Here is a 15,782-nt window from a genome sequence, read left to right as displayed (position 1 = left end):
ACCTGAATCTAATCAAGCCTTTGATACAATCTGACAGGAAATACAGAGGACAGAACATGTTAAAATACACCACAGTGAGGTACTCAGTAAAATACAATCTATGGGAAAGTCTGCTGGACAAATGACTGAGCATCTTTAACAAATAAAGTGCAAGGGGAAAAAAAAAAGAGATAGAGGGGGAAGTTATAGATGATAAGAGACTTAGACTATCACATGGTTTTACTTCATTTGGATCTTATTTCAAACAAACCACCATAAAGATGAAATTGTAACATATATGAGAAAACAGGAAAATTGCTCTGGCTAGTTACTGACTCGATATTTGACAGTATTAAGGAAACTGTTATTATTTTTTAGATGCGACAACAATATTGAGGTTATGTTTTAAAATAGTCCTTATCTTCGACAAATACCTACTAAAATATGGATAAAAGGATACAGGGGTTTGCTTCCAAATCATATCAGATGGGGGAAGAGTGAGAAATAAATGAGACAAAATCAGCTAAAAGTTAATAATTGTCAATCCTGTGTGATGCTTACACATAGAGATTTATGATAATTTGTTATCCAATTTTATGTTATTTTTTAATTTATTTTATTTATTTATCTTTGGCCACGCCACGCAGCATGTGGGATCTTAGTTCCCCGACCGGGGCTTGAACCTGGGCCCCCTGCAATGGAAGCTCGGAGTCTTAACCACTGAACCGCCAGGGAAGTCCCTCCAATTTTAAATATGTCAGAAATGTTCCATAAAAACTCCCAGCTCAATGTATACACTCCCAGGTCTAATCTGTCTTCCCTGACTCCTACTTATGATCTTTACCTTCTCCTTCCTCCTGTTACCTGGGTTTCTTCTAGGCTTCTCAGATTCTAAAATACTCATTTACCAGAATAACCCTTAAGATTTTCCCCTTTAACACAATAATACCCCCGTCCTTCCCTTGATGAGACTCAATAAGTGAACGACCTACAGAGCCAATAAATTAGGAGTCTTTATTTCCATTACAAATACAGCTTCTCTAATGGATTTCTCTGTTTCTTTGTGGATCATTCACTGCCTAAGGGAGAAGGAAATCAGACATTTTTAGCCCAAGTGCTAGAAGTCACTGCCAACTCCACATCAGTCAGAAAGAAAAAACATTCCGGAAATTTTATCAGAGGTATACATGAAAATAAGTACTTCTTTTCCGGCGCAAGTGTCCTGCCTGTTATGCAGTCTTCCGAAGGAGAAGAATTCTTAATATGGAGTCTACGACCACGTGGTCATTTTGTCACTTTGGAAGAGAAATTAATAAAATATTAAAAAAACTAACACTGTTCTGGGAGCACCATTTACCAGACAGAGCTGCAACCTGCAATGTGGGGCATTCATGGCAGATTTAAATTCAGCATCTTCATAACAAACTGAAACTCAGGGGCCTGGTTTCACCGAGTAGTAATAACACTGGGCTCTCGGGCAATCTGCTTCTGAGAAGGTCTTGTAGGCCCCGTGCCCGACCCCCTCCACCCCTCCACCCCTCCACCCCCCCACTGAGATGACTGACAGATCCTGAACAAGAAGCAAGGGGCCTCACAGACGCAGGATGGGCACTAGGAGAGCCTGGCTTTGGGAATGCAGGTTGCTATTCTCTAAGCAAAAGATCTGCATTGTTATTTTCTGACTGACTTTCTGGAAGAAAAACGAAAAAAGTCAGAAGGTTTAATGACATGGAAAACTAGGCTAAGTATCGTGGGTAAGCTCGAGTTCTGTGTTCATATCTGCCATCTGTTACTTCCTAGCTGCATAACCATAAGTAAGTTCCTTAACCTCTCTGAGCCTCCGTTTCCTTATCTGTAAAGGGGCGATGATTAATAATAGTCCCTGCCCTCAGTGATTTATTATGAGGATTATATAACATTACAGCACGTGAAATGCTCAGCCCAACAGCAGGCACACAGCAAGCACTCGGGAAATATTAGCTAGTCGGATGGCCTCTTTTTAAGAGAGCGAATGGATGAATTAAACATTGCAGCAACTCTCCTACACAAGAGGAAGGCATCAGAAATATTACACTAATTCTTAACTCTATAGAACTTCCATTTTGATTTCCTCAATCATAACACCCTTGCAGGTTCGAGGGGACAGGTGTTATTTTTGCTGTTTTTCTAGGGAGGACACACTGTTGCTAAGAAATGAAAACGTTCATTCACGGTCACATGGTCACTACTAGTGACTGAGTTAGGGCAGAAATGGGATATCTCGACTCCCAGTTCTAAGCCCTTTCTTCTAGACTGCACCACTTTTGTACCTTTTTGAAAGGTCCCAAGCACTTTACTTTCTTTTTTTTTTCCAACTTGGCTGCCTTTTCCTTCCTCTGAAGAGTAAGACTCTGTCAAGCCATAAAGATTAGGTAACTGTCACCTTCGGGTTTCATGAGAGGCCAAGAAATATTTTCCTTGTCTGTAAATCTCTCCACTAAAACAAATAAATAAAAATAAAGTTAAAAAAAATAAATGCATATGTATCGTTATATCTGCAAATAAAAAATATATAAGTAAATATGTAAATAAATATATAAATATAAAAATAAATCTAAGGGAGGCTTAGACTGTCGCCCTCAAAAAAAAACATTTGGAGCAGCATTTGACTGAGCAAGGAAAAAATTCCAAAGTACGGCTACTTCCTCTTCCCATACCAGGGCAAATGTTGCTCATTGATAACATCTCTATTTCTCAATGAGTCCACGGGTAGCCTCAGAATCCTTCTTGTGAAATACAAAACTCCAAGTGGCCACTAGCACTCAATCTGAGTTTGCCCACGAAATAAAATATATGTTGCCCCCCAAACCAGAACAGAACGATGCATGCATGTGCAAGTTCCCTGAAGCCAGAGACCATTTCTTACCCATCACTGAAAACCTTGGAGACCTTAGTAGGGTGCCAAGGAAAGACGAGGCACTGAGGAAGTACTGGATGGATGAAAGAACACGTGAAAATACCTGAATTCCCCGACAACACGGGAGGAAAGAGATGACTTAGCATGTCTTCATTTCTAGTTTCCCATTCCTTCTCCTTCATTATTAATAACATAGATAATTTAAATCAACACAGAATATGCAGTCATATCCATAAACTGCCTGTGCAATTATTTACTTAGTATTTTTTCTAAATAGACTTTTTGTTTCTACTTTATAAATATATTTTAGAAGAAAGCTTTATATCATAATCACTAATAGAGAAGCAGAGGGAAACTACAAAAAATAAAAAACAATGAAAACAAACACAGGTCTGAGTGCCATGTGAAAATCATCTCACGTCCACCATTGATATGCTCATTAGAGGTGGTTTAGTGTGGTAGTGAACTAGAGTCCTGAGTCTGCCGCTACCTGGCTGTGTGACCTTAGGAAGATGGCATAATGTTTCTGAGCCTCACGTGCCTCATTTTGATATAAAGAATAATAATAGTTCCTACCTCATATGCTTTGAAAACTGAGTTATCCCATGTAAAAAGCTTGGTAGGTAGAAAGTGCATCATAAATGTTAGTCCCCCCAACAAAACCTAAATCCAGCAACATATAAAAAGGATTATACACCAAGACCAAGTGAAATTCACCCTGGAATGTAAGACTGGGTTAACAATAACATCCAAAAATCAATGAATGTGATAAGCCATATCAATGCAATAAACGACAAATCCCACAGGATCATCTCAACACATACAGAAAAAGCATTTCACAAAACTCACACTCCTTCATAATAAAAACACTCGACCAACTAGGAACAGAAGGTAACTTTCTCAACCTGATAAAGGGCAGCTACAAAAACAGCTACAGCCAACATCAGACTTAATGATGAAAGACTAAATGCTTTCCCCCAGGATTAGGAAGAAGACAAAGAGGTCCACTCTCTCCATTTCTATTCAGCATTCTGCTGGAGGTTCTAGCCAGGGTATCAGAACAATTAGGAAAGGCAATGAAATAAATGATATCCACACTAGAAAGGAAGAAGTAAAACTATCTCTACTTGAAGATGACACGATCTTGTATGTAGAAAATCCAAAAAAATACACTAGAAAACTATTAGAATGAATAAACATGTCCAGCAAAGTTGCAGGATATAAGAATATAAGGAAAATCAATTATATCTCTGTTCATTAGCAATGCTCAATATAAAAATGAAATTAGGAAAACAACTCTATATACCATAGCATCAAAAATAATACAATACTTAGGAATAAATACAGCAAAAAGAATTGTAAAATGTATACTCTGAAAACTATAAAACACTGTTGAAAAAATTAAAGACAACCCAAATAAATGAAAAGATATCCCATTTTCATAGATTGGAAGACTTACACTGTTAAAATGGCAACACTTCCCAAACTGATATAAATCCAACGTAATCCCTATTCAAATCCCAGGTGGCTTCTGTGCAGAAATTGACAAACTGATCCTAAAATTCATATGGAAATTCAAGGGACCCACCTAGAATAGCCAAAACAATCTTGAAAAAGAACAAAATTGGAAGATGCACAGTTCTTGATGTAAAAATTTACTACAAAGCTACAGTAATCAAACAGTGTGGTGCTGGCGTAAGGACAGAAGTATAGATCAATGGAACGGAATTGAGAATCCAAAGATAACATTTATGGTCAACTGATTTTTTGACAAGGTTGCCAAGACAATTCAATGGGGAAAAAATACTCTTTTCAACAAATGGTTTTGGGATAGCTGGACATCCACATGCAAAAGAATGAAGTTTAACCTCTACCTCAGACCATATAACGAATTAACTCAAAATGGATCAAAGACCTAAATGTAATACCTAAAACTATAAAACTCCTAGGAAAAAAACACAGGAGTAAACACTTGTGACTTTGGAATATGTAATGACACCAAAAGCACAAACAATGAAATAAAAAAAAGATAAAACTACACATCATCAAAATTAAATTTAAAACTTTTGTACTTCAAGAGACATCATTGGGCTTCCCTGGTGGCGCAGTGGTTGAGAGTCTGCCTGCCAATGCGGCGGACACGGGTTCGAGCCCTGGTCTGGGAGGATCCCACATGCCGTGGAGCAACTGGGCCCGTGGGCCACAACTGCTGAGCCTGCGCGTCTGGAGCCTGTGCTCCCAACAAGAGAGGCCACGATAGTGAGAGGCCCGCGCACCGCGATGAAGAGTGGCCCCCGCTCGCCACAACTGGAGAGAGCCCTCGCACAGAGGCGAGGACCCAGCACAGCCAAAAATAAATAAATAAATTAGTAAATTTAAAAAAAAAAAAAAAGAGACATCATCAAAAAAGTGAAAAGAGGGAATTCCCTGGCAGTCCAGTGGTTAGGACTTAGTGCTTTCACTGCTGGGGGCCAGGTTCGATCCCAGGTTGGGGAGCTAAGATCCCACAAGCTGTGCAGTATGGCCAAAAAAAAAAAAAAAGTGAAAAGACAATCCACAGAATGGGAGAAAATATTTGGAAATCATATATCTGCTAAACATGGAGAAGATACAAAGAACTCTTAAAATTCAATAATAAAAAGACAACCCAATTTTAAAAATAGGCAAAGGATCTGAACAGACTTTTCTCCAAAGAAGATATACAAATGGCCAATAATCACATTAAAAGATGATTATTATTCCTAGTTATTAGGGAAATGCAAATCAAAATCACAATGAGATATTACTTCACATCTATTAAAATGGCTATAATCAAAAAGACAGGTAAGTACAAGTGTTGGTGAGGGTGTGAAATTGGAACCCCCATTCATTGCTGGTAGGAATGTAAAATAGTACAGCCACTTTGATAAACAGTTCGGCAGTTCCCCACGTTTAAAAAAAAAATTTTTTTTTAAAATTTTATTTATTTTTGGCTGCACTGGGTCTTCGTTGCTGCGCTCAGGCTTTCTCTAGTTGCAGCGAGTGGGGGCTACTCTTCGTTGCGGTGCGCGGCCTTCTCATTGCAGTAGCTTCTCTTGTTGCAGAGCACGGGCTCTAGGCGCATGGGCTTCAGTAGGTGTGGCACGCAGGCTCAGTAGTTGTGGCTCGCGGGCTCTAGAGCGCAGGCTCAGTAGTTACAGCGCATGGGCTTAGTTGCTCCACGGCATGTGGGATCTTCCTGGACCAGGGATCGAACCCGTGTCCCCGGCACTGGCAAGCGGATTCCTAACCACTGTGCCACCAGGGAAGTCCCTCCTCACGTTTTTAAACACAGAATTACCATAAGACCCAGCAATTCCACTCCTAGGTATATTCGTAAGAAAAATGAAAATATATATTCACAAAAAAACTTGTACATGAATGCTCATAGTAGCATTATTTGTGATAGACAAAAAGGGGAAACAACTCAAATATCCATCAACTGATGAACAGATGAAAAAAATATGGTATATCCATACCATGAAATATTACTCAGCCACAAAAAGGAATGAATTATGGATACATGCTACAATGTAGATGAACTTTGGAAATAATAAATTACATTAAGTGAAAGAAGCATAACATACCTTTTAAAGGAAATGTCCAAAATAGGCAAATCTATAGAGATATAAGGTAGATTAGTAATTGCCTAGCCTCAGGGTAGAGACTGAGGGAAAGAGGTGGTGTTGCTAAAGGGTATGAGGTTTCTTTCTGGGGTGATGAAAATGTTATGGAAATTAATCGTGATGATGGTTGCACAACTCTGCGAATATACTAAAAGCCACTGAGCTATATGCTTTAAATGGGTGAATTGTACAATACGTGAACTATATCTCAATGAAGCTTTTACCAAAAAATGTTAGTATTTGTATGACCGCTTTTGGGGAACTTTGGGTATATGGAACATAAGCGGGAGTGGGGCAAAGGGAGCTGGAGCTGGGGCGGGAGCCGGGGGAGTCTGGGGGTATGACGCTGCCTCTACGCGCAGAGACTGTGCTGGATGAAAATGAACTGGGGCGAAAAAGAGAGCAAGAGACGCAGCCACGCTTCCCCAGGGCGCAGCCCCTACAGCGCAGGGTGAGCAGACCACCGTGAGGCAGGGCCTCAACCAGGCCCCTCCCCGGCCTGTCTCTGTGGCACTGCCACCTGCCAGCGCCTGGGGTTGCCCCGCCCAGGAGGAGAGACTCCTCAGACGTACAGATCTCTGAGGTGGGGTGATGGGCTTTGAGGTTTAGAATGAGGACAAGATGGGTCTCTGGCCTCCTACCCGAGCTCTCTTTTTACTAGAAGGACACTGAGGTCGAGACACGAGAGGACTTGGGCAGGGTCCCTTGGCTAGTTCGGGGCTGAGCTGGGCTAACACTGCAACTTCCTGGGAAGACAAGGGGACCTGACACAATGACTGATATGACAGCGCCGTAAAAGAAAAAGAGGAATATTAGAAAGAAGGAAGGAAGGGAGGGAGGGAGGGAAGGAGGGAGGAAGAATTCTGCAGTAAAACAAAAATCCACGTAAGAAAGGAAATACTACAATCAAAGGACATTACTTGGCTCTCTCGTGGTCATCATTTACACGTCTCAATAAGGGAGATGCTTTAAATATGATTTGGGTTAAAACAGAGCTCTTACTATATTGGGAGATGAGGGCAGGGGAGAGAGGCGGATGGTGTCAGAAAGCGAAATCTTCATCCATCACAGCGGGAAGTGAATAGATGACACATAGAATAGATAAATCAAGAAAGAGCAGCATAAGCATATCATTTAGAGATCTGGAGGCAACTACTGGAAGAAATGGTAAGTTAAAAGCAGCAGCCTCTGGGGGAGGTGGGCACTGGATGCTTGTTTTTCACTGTGAGTCTTTCAATACTATTTGATTCATTTAAGCATGTGCGTGTATTGCTTTGATCAAAAATTTAAAATTTACTTTAAAAGACAACAACTCAAGGCTTCCTTGCTGGCAGTCAGACAGCTGGCCAGTCCACGGCTCTGTCTCAGGCAGCCTTTGCTATGTAAGTCCCTCCCTGTGGGTCTCCTAGGCCCAGAGGTCCCGTCACCTGCAGCCTCTCTCCACACAGGGGACCTGAGGTCACAGCAGAGAAGTCCAAGTCAGCCTCGACTTGGGTCTCTGGAGAAGGCCTACCCTCCTCTTTGTTTATAGCAAAGAAAAAGATCCTGGCGGGGCTAAAGGGCTTGCCACTCCATTTGCCGTTTCACTCAGCTGCTTCCTGTGTTGCCAGGGTTGAGGAGGCCTTTCCGTTGACAACCCAACCCGGCAGATCCCACCCTCTTGGGAGGGGAGGTCATGCCACAGAAGGCAGCGTGCTGATTTGCTCCCGCTGGGGCCTGTGACAGGGCACCACAGGAGGGGCACCAACGTGACTTGTGTCTGGGGAGAGGAGCTGCCTTTCAGAGGCACCTGCTAAAACTCAGAAAGGGAAGCCATTGCATCTGCTGTGGAAACAAAGAGCGAGACTTCAGTTCGACCACCGGCTCGGGGCATGCAAACCTCAGCTTCATGGATGTGAAGTTGCAACTCGAATGTGGCTCAGCCTGAAGACTGACATAGGCCCCCAAACCACACTTTCCCTCACTCTAAAAGGGCAATTTCTCTGTCTGTAAAATATGAAGGCTGGTCTAGTAGTGCTTCTCAACCATGATGGCAAAACCTCTGTTGCGATGGTTATTGCGGCAACTTGTCCCAGTAACAGTTTGACTAGTGAGGTTTGCAAACAAGGTGCTTTTTATTATGTGTGAGGGAGGGTTCAAAGTCCTCCCATGGTATCGTTGTTTGCATGTTCATCTCTTTTCTTGAGTGGGAGAAAATGGGGTAGAGCTGGGGAGGGGAATGGCTGCTGGGTGTGATGTACTGAGTATGTTGATACTGTCCATCAAATGTACTTAGGAAAAAACAAAAGCAAACCCAAAAACAACTAGTTAGGAATCACTGAACTTGAACCTCTCTCAGGGTCATTCCAACTCAAAAGCAAATGACTGTGACTATAAATGAGACACTCCATCCAAAGGACGTCCTTCAAGAATATGCTTCCCAACACGGCCTGTCCACTGTGGCAAGAGTACTTACGGTGCCATAAACCTGCCCATGGACATTCTTGCCTTGTGCATTTGCTCAAACTCTCTCCGCTCCCTAATGGACTGTCCTCTCCCCTTCTCATATCCTACCTTTGACCACTGTCAAGGCCCAATTCAAGACAGGCCCCCTCCATGAAGGTCTGACCAGCCGAACTCCACCACAACCTTCATTTCTTGGATTCCCATAGCACTCACAGTCTGGAGTCCACAATTTCCTATTGCATTATAAACTGCTTTATATTTTACTAATTCTTTGCACCACCAAAAATGGCAAGGATAACTGTCATCTTTTGGGGGGTCTGACCCATAGCAACTAGTACAGAGCTGGGCACATCCTAGGCATTACTTGCTTAATTAACACTTCATGAACTATTTGTTGGATACAAGAGCCAATGGCCAAAATTCATGTCTTCTGATTAAAAAAAAAAAAAAATTTTAAACATCATGGTCCCCTAAGGTACCATAATATCTAAGTCAGCCTTATTACTATAAGAATCTGAAGAGATATATTTAGAAAATTCTTCTGTCATACAGTTTCCACCTCAAAAAATAAAAAGCAGAACTTCATTTCTCTTTCTCTTATGAAGGTATAGCATACTTGGAGGTTGATGGCTGACCCTGAGTTTTGAATTCTTGTCTCACCATTCATACCTTACCTGAATTGGTCTTAAGCCATCACAATTTAAAAGCACAAATAGAAAATCATTCTCAGGTATCCCTTCACTTAACACTGAGTTACTGAGTGTCTTCTATGGGGGTCAGCCCTGCAGATTCTCTTTGATCTCAGCTGGGCCTTCAGTAAAGTTAGACAATGCTCTCATTCATCCCCATTTGATTTCTTATTCCACCCACAAAGGCAGCTGTTCCAAATCTCCGGACATCTCCCGCACTTTCCTAACCAGTCCACCACCTTTAACTTCTGCAGAGGACCTCATCTCCTGCCTTATTTAGAAGACAGAGACCACACACCACGGACACACTAAACGTCTCTCTGCTCCACGATGAGATGAACGTCTGAGAACCACTGCTCTACGATGGCTTAATGATGATGCAAACACAAAATCAAAAGACCTATTGATAAGTCATCGTTGGGTCTTTATCGGGCATCTCTCCAGGTCATGTTTACTTTCCTCTCTGCTTGTACTGTTCCTGAGTTGCTGCAAGTCTACCAAAATGCCACTCAGTCAGAATGATCCCTGCAAGAAATTCTGCCTGAACCCAACCTCTGCCTTCTCAAAACAATTTCTTTCAAGAATTTGCACCCAATTTGTTTTTGCCTCTGTTGCCAGGGTCCAAGAAGTATGGCTTGAATGGTGGTCCTTTGAGGCACATCACACACCGTGCTTAGCATAGTGGCCATGGCTAGGCAGCCAGTACCCGACATCTTTGCATCCTGGGAGGCGTCCCACACGCACTGACTGAATTCTGAAGTGTCTTTGTTCAGACAAGACCATCCAGGGCCCTAGAAGGAATCTGTGAATCACAAAGTGCCTTTCAGTTTCCCTTTCAGTTGGCTCAGTGGTGCAGAGAGACCACAGATTTGTCTTCTTAAGTTGACACACAATATATAATTAATAAATTGTTCCTTTAGGAATGGAGGGCAGCCATCCAAAGGAGCCACACATTCAGGAACCTCCTTCTCTCCTCTGTTTCCAGGGCCTTTTCTTCTCAGCCTGAGGTTTACAAACATTATCTCATCTGCAGGCTCCTGTGGCCAACAGGTAGGCAACAAGCTGGGCAGGCTGCTTTCGGTTCCCCAGTTTTCAAAGTCAGAGAGGTAGAGGCTGATTTAAAGGCACACAGCAAGTCAGGGATAAATCTTGTGTCCGAAGACTACGGTACTGCTTTGTCCGCTGGGGGAAGCGAGGCACGCCTTCAACATTTTTGGTTGGGTTGCAAAATGCTGAATGTACACAGAGGAAGAGGTCCTTCCTGATCTGTGCTGAAATGTGAGAACTACCTCTGGGCTTCCACTGGGCATATTCCCTCCCCCTTCTCTCTTCCTACTCCAGATATACCCACCTTCAGTGTGCTACTCAGGAGCACTTCCCAGCTGAAGCCCTTGCTGACACCACATCTTATCACGCTTTCTTTGGCTACCTTCTGCAGGTCAACCTGGGGCTGGGTTCCTTGGTCACAGAGACCAACTCCCCTGGGAAAAGCAAAATCCAGGAAGGCTCGGAGGTAGAACAGTTGGTAAGAACTCGGGGTTGACGACACCTCCTCCCCCAAACTGGGACTCCTCTTAGCAGGTCAAGGAACTCCTATCCCTCCTCATCCCCAGCAATGAAGACTTACACCAGCCAACTCACAGGTGTGCTGTTCTTGGACATGGCCACCAGCAATGAGGTGTCTGCTGAGTGACCAGGGTGGAACCTTCACTGTGGGAGGCCTTCTAAGGCCACGGAATCCTTTAGCAGAGTCAACAATGACAACAACAAAAGATCTGTCTTCTTAAATTGACACACAATATATAATGTGGCATGAGCCACATTCTTAATGATTATGTAATTAATACATTATAACGATAAACATATAAATATAATAGTACTTACTATGTGCTAGACACTCTACATAGCATTTGCATGCATCCCTTGTTTACTAGAGCATCCAATTAAGTACCAGCTCCTTCCCCACCACAGCTGGCACACCGTGTCACTGCCCGAGGTGACAGTATGCTCTACCCTCTTGCCCCACCTCCACTACTAATGCAGGGTCCATCCTCTGGACCCTAGGCTTAGCTTTGCTCCTCAGAACAATAAGACCAAAGGCCTTTTACAAAGGCTCCAATAAGGTGACTGATGCCTGGTTTCGTCAACTACAAGTGAATAATTAATACTCGCCAGTAAAGAAATAGACTCATTGTTACAGTGGCCACATGGAGGCTATAAAAGGCCATTTTGTGCAGCTCTTGGTGGAACCCTGGGGCCAACAGCGGCCAAAAGAAACCTCTTTGAGAGTGTAGGCTGATCCTCAAACATGGAGACTGGAGCTCGGCACTGTTTTCCAGGAGTGCTGCTCCCAATGTCAATTAGCTTGTTGCCTATTCATCACCTAATTCGGCTTGCTGGTCAATGACAGCAGCAGAGGCCCACTGAATGTCCGAGAGGGCATGATATATCAGAGGGGACACGTACTGTTCTCCCGAGACCCTTTTCCAGTTTTTAAATTCTTGCCTACTGTCTTCTCTGGGCCAGCCTCTGATTGGATGGAGTAAAACTCTCCGATCCTGGTGGATTTTACACCCTACTATTGGCCTAATGCCTAAAATGAGTTTTTCCTTTTCCATTACCAGCAGGGACTGAATAAGGCAGACTTGGGTGCCTACAGAACCAGTCAGAACTGGCCAGGAAATATAATAAAGAAGCTTAGTGAGCAAAGCGCTAATGCCCCCAGCCAGAGGCTCAGCCTGCAGAACTAGCCAGAGGCACTGGCTTTGTGAGCAATAACACGCTCTCCTTGTGGCCTCAGAGCTGCCCTGGCAGATGGTAGCCAGTGCCAACAAGTAACTCTCTATAGGAAAGTTTCACCTCCTCCAAGTGTACACTGGGAGCTCCACAATACCCTCCAGTGACAGTAACCCCTGACTAGTTACACACACACACACACACACACACACACACACACACTACTCCTATGATATTTTTGCCCTTAGGGCCAAAGCTGCCCCTGCAGCAAGCAAACAGCCTACAGCTGCTAACTGGTGTCATTTCATCAAGCTGTTCCCCAAAATTGCTACCCAGTTCCCCACTCCCACTTCCAGCCCACTGCCTGAAATTCCACCATTAGAGATATCAAATATTATTTACTTAAAGCGTTGTTTCCCATTAAAATGCCTCTAAGCCTCTGTTTCCTTTCTGGTCAGACGACTTCTAAAACACCTCCTGAGTCTAATGGGGAATTCTTGTGTATTTAGCTCTTGAGAATAAATGTGTTCACTGGCTCCTTTCTTGAAAACAATTTTTGACACAGGAGAATGGGTGGGGGGATGGTGGAGCACAGGACAGTGTACGGAACTGGAGGTGGGCAGTCTCAGGGAGGGTCACAGAGAAGGAAGGTCTGATGGTGGAGAAAACAACCTTCAAGGCCTTCACCATCCTGCCAGGGATGTGAACCTAGATTTTTGCCCTCCAACATCTGTGATCTCATGGCTGCCAGCACGGCTTGCAACAGGGCCTGTGCCCCAAAGTAACGTAAGACACCCCCTGTCCTAAAGGGGGCACAGGCAGGAGGTGCCCGGGAGCCGGCAAGAAAAGATACTTGTCCCCTTCTTGGCCTGGCTGTAAGAGCCCATCAGCCCTTGGTTAGTCTTCCTGCTGTGCTGGGGAAACTAGGCAAGCAGAGGTCAAATTCCCTGGGCTGGGGAGGGCACCTGGGCAGTCCCAGCGTCCTTCTCTTCTTCAGGGTTCTCAATACAACCACACTCCTCTCGGACCAGGCTTCCCGCCGCCGTCCCCACTGCCACACGCAGAGCACGCCCTTCTCTTCCTTTTCAGACGTTGTATACCCATGGAGAGGGAGGGCTGCCCTGAAAAGCAGAAGCCTACTACAGACAGGTAGGCATCTTCCCGATTGTTCAGAGCTCATGAAAACCCAACCTTTTCCCCAGGAGTCAGCCCACTCACCTCCTTTCCCCTACCTCCTCCCCCGCCCCCAGACAGCCGGGAGGGAGAGTGATGCTAGGCCGGAAGGCTTCAAAGCGGGTCAGGCGTGCCTCCTCTCTCATTAAAGCCCCCACCCCCAAACGCCGCCTCTTCGCCCCTCGCCCCACCCATCTCACGTTCACTGAAGGGCTCTGTGTACCCGAGGCCGCTGCCAGGCGGGCCCAGGCGGTTCTCGCTGGCCCTGCGGGAGGTGATGGTGGCCGGGGCGGCAGAGGCGGCGGCCGGCGCTCTGCAGTACCTGGGCGCGGAGAGACCGCCGCCACCGCCGGGCTCGCGGCCGCTGCAGGTGTCTCCGATGCTCGGGATGAGCGCCGCTTACTCCGCGGCCGGCGGCTCCGGCCCAGGCCGCGCACCTGCTGCTGCTGCCACAGCCGCCGCGCCCCAGCTCCGCCGTGCGTCAGCGCCTCCCGCAGGGGGTACGCGCCGCGGGGCCCAGGGTGGGCCAGAGGGGGCAGGGAGCTGTTCCGGGCCGGAGGCCCAGCCTCCGGGGGCTTCGGGGGCCCCCAGGCCGCGCTAGCCCAGCCGCCGTGCTGAGCACACCCCCGGGGCTGGGAGAAGAGGTGCCGGCCCCTCGAGCATTCTTACGGCCGCGTCGCCATCCCCAGCAGCATCCCAGTCCCCACGCCGGCCCCAAGGCCTGCCAGCACCGCTTACCTGGGTCTGCGGCAGGTCTAGGGGAGCGGCCCGAGCCTACTGCGGTGGCCCGCGCCGGGGCGCAGGATGCTCTGCCCGGCTCCGCTCCGCTGCAGCCGCGCTCGGCCCCGCCCTCGGCCCCGCCCCTCCAACCGCCGCGGCTCCTCCTCCGCCCCGGGTATCCCGCCCCTTCGCCGCTGCGGCTGTCACACAAAGAGCAGGAAATGGCTGCGGCCAGGGGCTCTGGGCGCGCCCCTCTGCGCGGCCGGCGCCTCCCGGACCTGCAACCCGGGTTCCCGCCCCGGGAGAGCCAGCCGCGCCGCTTAGGGAGAACTTGTCCCCAGGACCCCCCCAGGCCTGGCAACCACACCTGCAGCAGTAGGAGGACTGAAGATTTGGGCTCCTTTCGGACCTCACTGATCTCACATTATTTCCAAGTGCTCATTTATCTCCCTAATATTTATCGAGCACCTATTTTGTTCCAAGCACCGTGCCAGGAGCTGAGTAGGCACTGGTGTACAAAAGACAGGCCCCGGCACTTTTGGAGCTTATCATCTATTAGGAGAGACGGGGAATAAATGTACGTAGCAAATGTCCAGTTGCAACTGAGAGACGTTCTGTGAAGAAGAAGAACAGGGTGAAGTGATAGAAAATAAACCTGAGGGTTGGGGAGAGGGGGCTTCCACCAATGGAGTCTGATGCCAAATGCTGTTCCTCTGTTCAAAATTACCTTCTCACCCTCCCTTTCACTTCCCTGGGGCCAAATCTCTGAAGCTGCCCTCTTTGAAGCAGGGATCTCCCTCAGCTTCCTTCAGGAAGAATTAATTGCCTCATGGACAAAAAGGCAAATACATAGTGACGGGAAGTATTTACTGGCAAAGCCCGGGAAAAAACTGAGAGGACAGGCACCTTTCTCTTCAAGACTTATCTGCTCTAAGTCTGCAAAGAAACGGTTCTCATGGAGATGCAGCCTGGTGAGCCCTCAAACCAGGTGAAAGTCAGGCAGCACCGAATTCCAACCTTGGGACCCCTGAGCAAGTCACTTCACCACTCTGTTCCTGAGGTGCCACCTTATCTACAATGTGGGGAATAAGAGTTGCCTTTCCTACTTCACAAGGTAAATAATTTGAAAGCATTTGAAACTTTTTAAAGTTAAGGGGTAAAGTCTTGCTACAGGGGAACCTTTCTGAAATATTTCCAAAGGGCGCACAAATTTCTAGTTAATCACTCAGCTCTTCCTATCAGGGGCTATTTATAGAGGAGCCACATTACTTAACACTCAGCAAAGAACTTGTGGGAAGCCTTTGCCCTACCTGATCTCACATCGTTTCCCTAGCACTCAGGATTCATGATCCTTTGTGGTTTGATGTTACATCACTCATTCTAATTTAAATTGCTATTTCAGAAAGGATGACTTATATATATATATACATTCTGTCCCTGGTGCCATGTGAGAAAGCTGTGGGTGTGTTTGTGGAGGATGGCTTTAAAAACAGAAGTGAG

The 15,782-nt window shown here is 45.9% G+C and overlaps 1 protein-coding gene across 2 annotated transcripts in view; it reads right to left on the bottom strand.

The window, feature by feature from the left end:
• CYFIP2 (cytoplasmic FMR1 interacting protein 2) overlaps nucleotides 1-14,320 on the bottom strand; it is a 128,251-nt gene extending 113,931 nt beyond the window's left edge. For both annotated transcript variants that reach the window (XR_011073131.1, XM_068536279.1), the window contains exon 1: nucleotides 14,301-14,320. The gene's annotated coding sequence lies outside the window, so the exon portion shown is untranslated. The remainder of the gene's footprint in view (nucleotides 1-14,300) is intronic.
• Between the last annotated feature and the right edge of the window lie 1,462 nt (nucleotides 14,321-15,782).

Source organism: Eschrichtius robustus, chromosome 2, assembly GCF_028021215.1.
Source record: "Eschrichtius robustus isolate mEscRob2 chromosome 2, mEscRob2.pri, whole genome shotgun sequence".
Lineage (NCBI taxonomy): Eukaryota > Metazoa > Chordata > Mammalia > Artiodactyla > Eschrichtiidae > Eschrichtius > Eschrichtius robustus.
The sequence above is the reverse complement of the archived record's forward strand: the minus strand, read 5'-3'. Positions and strand labels throughout refer to the sequence as shown.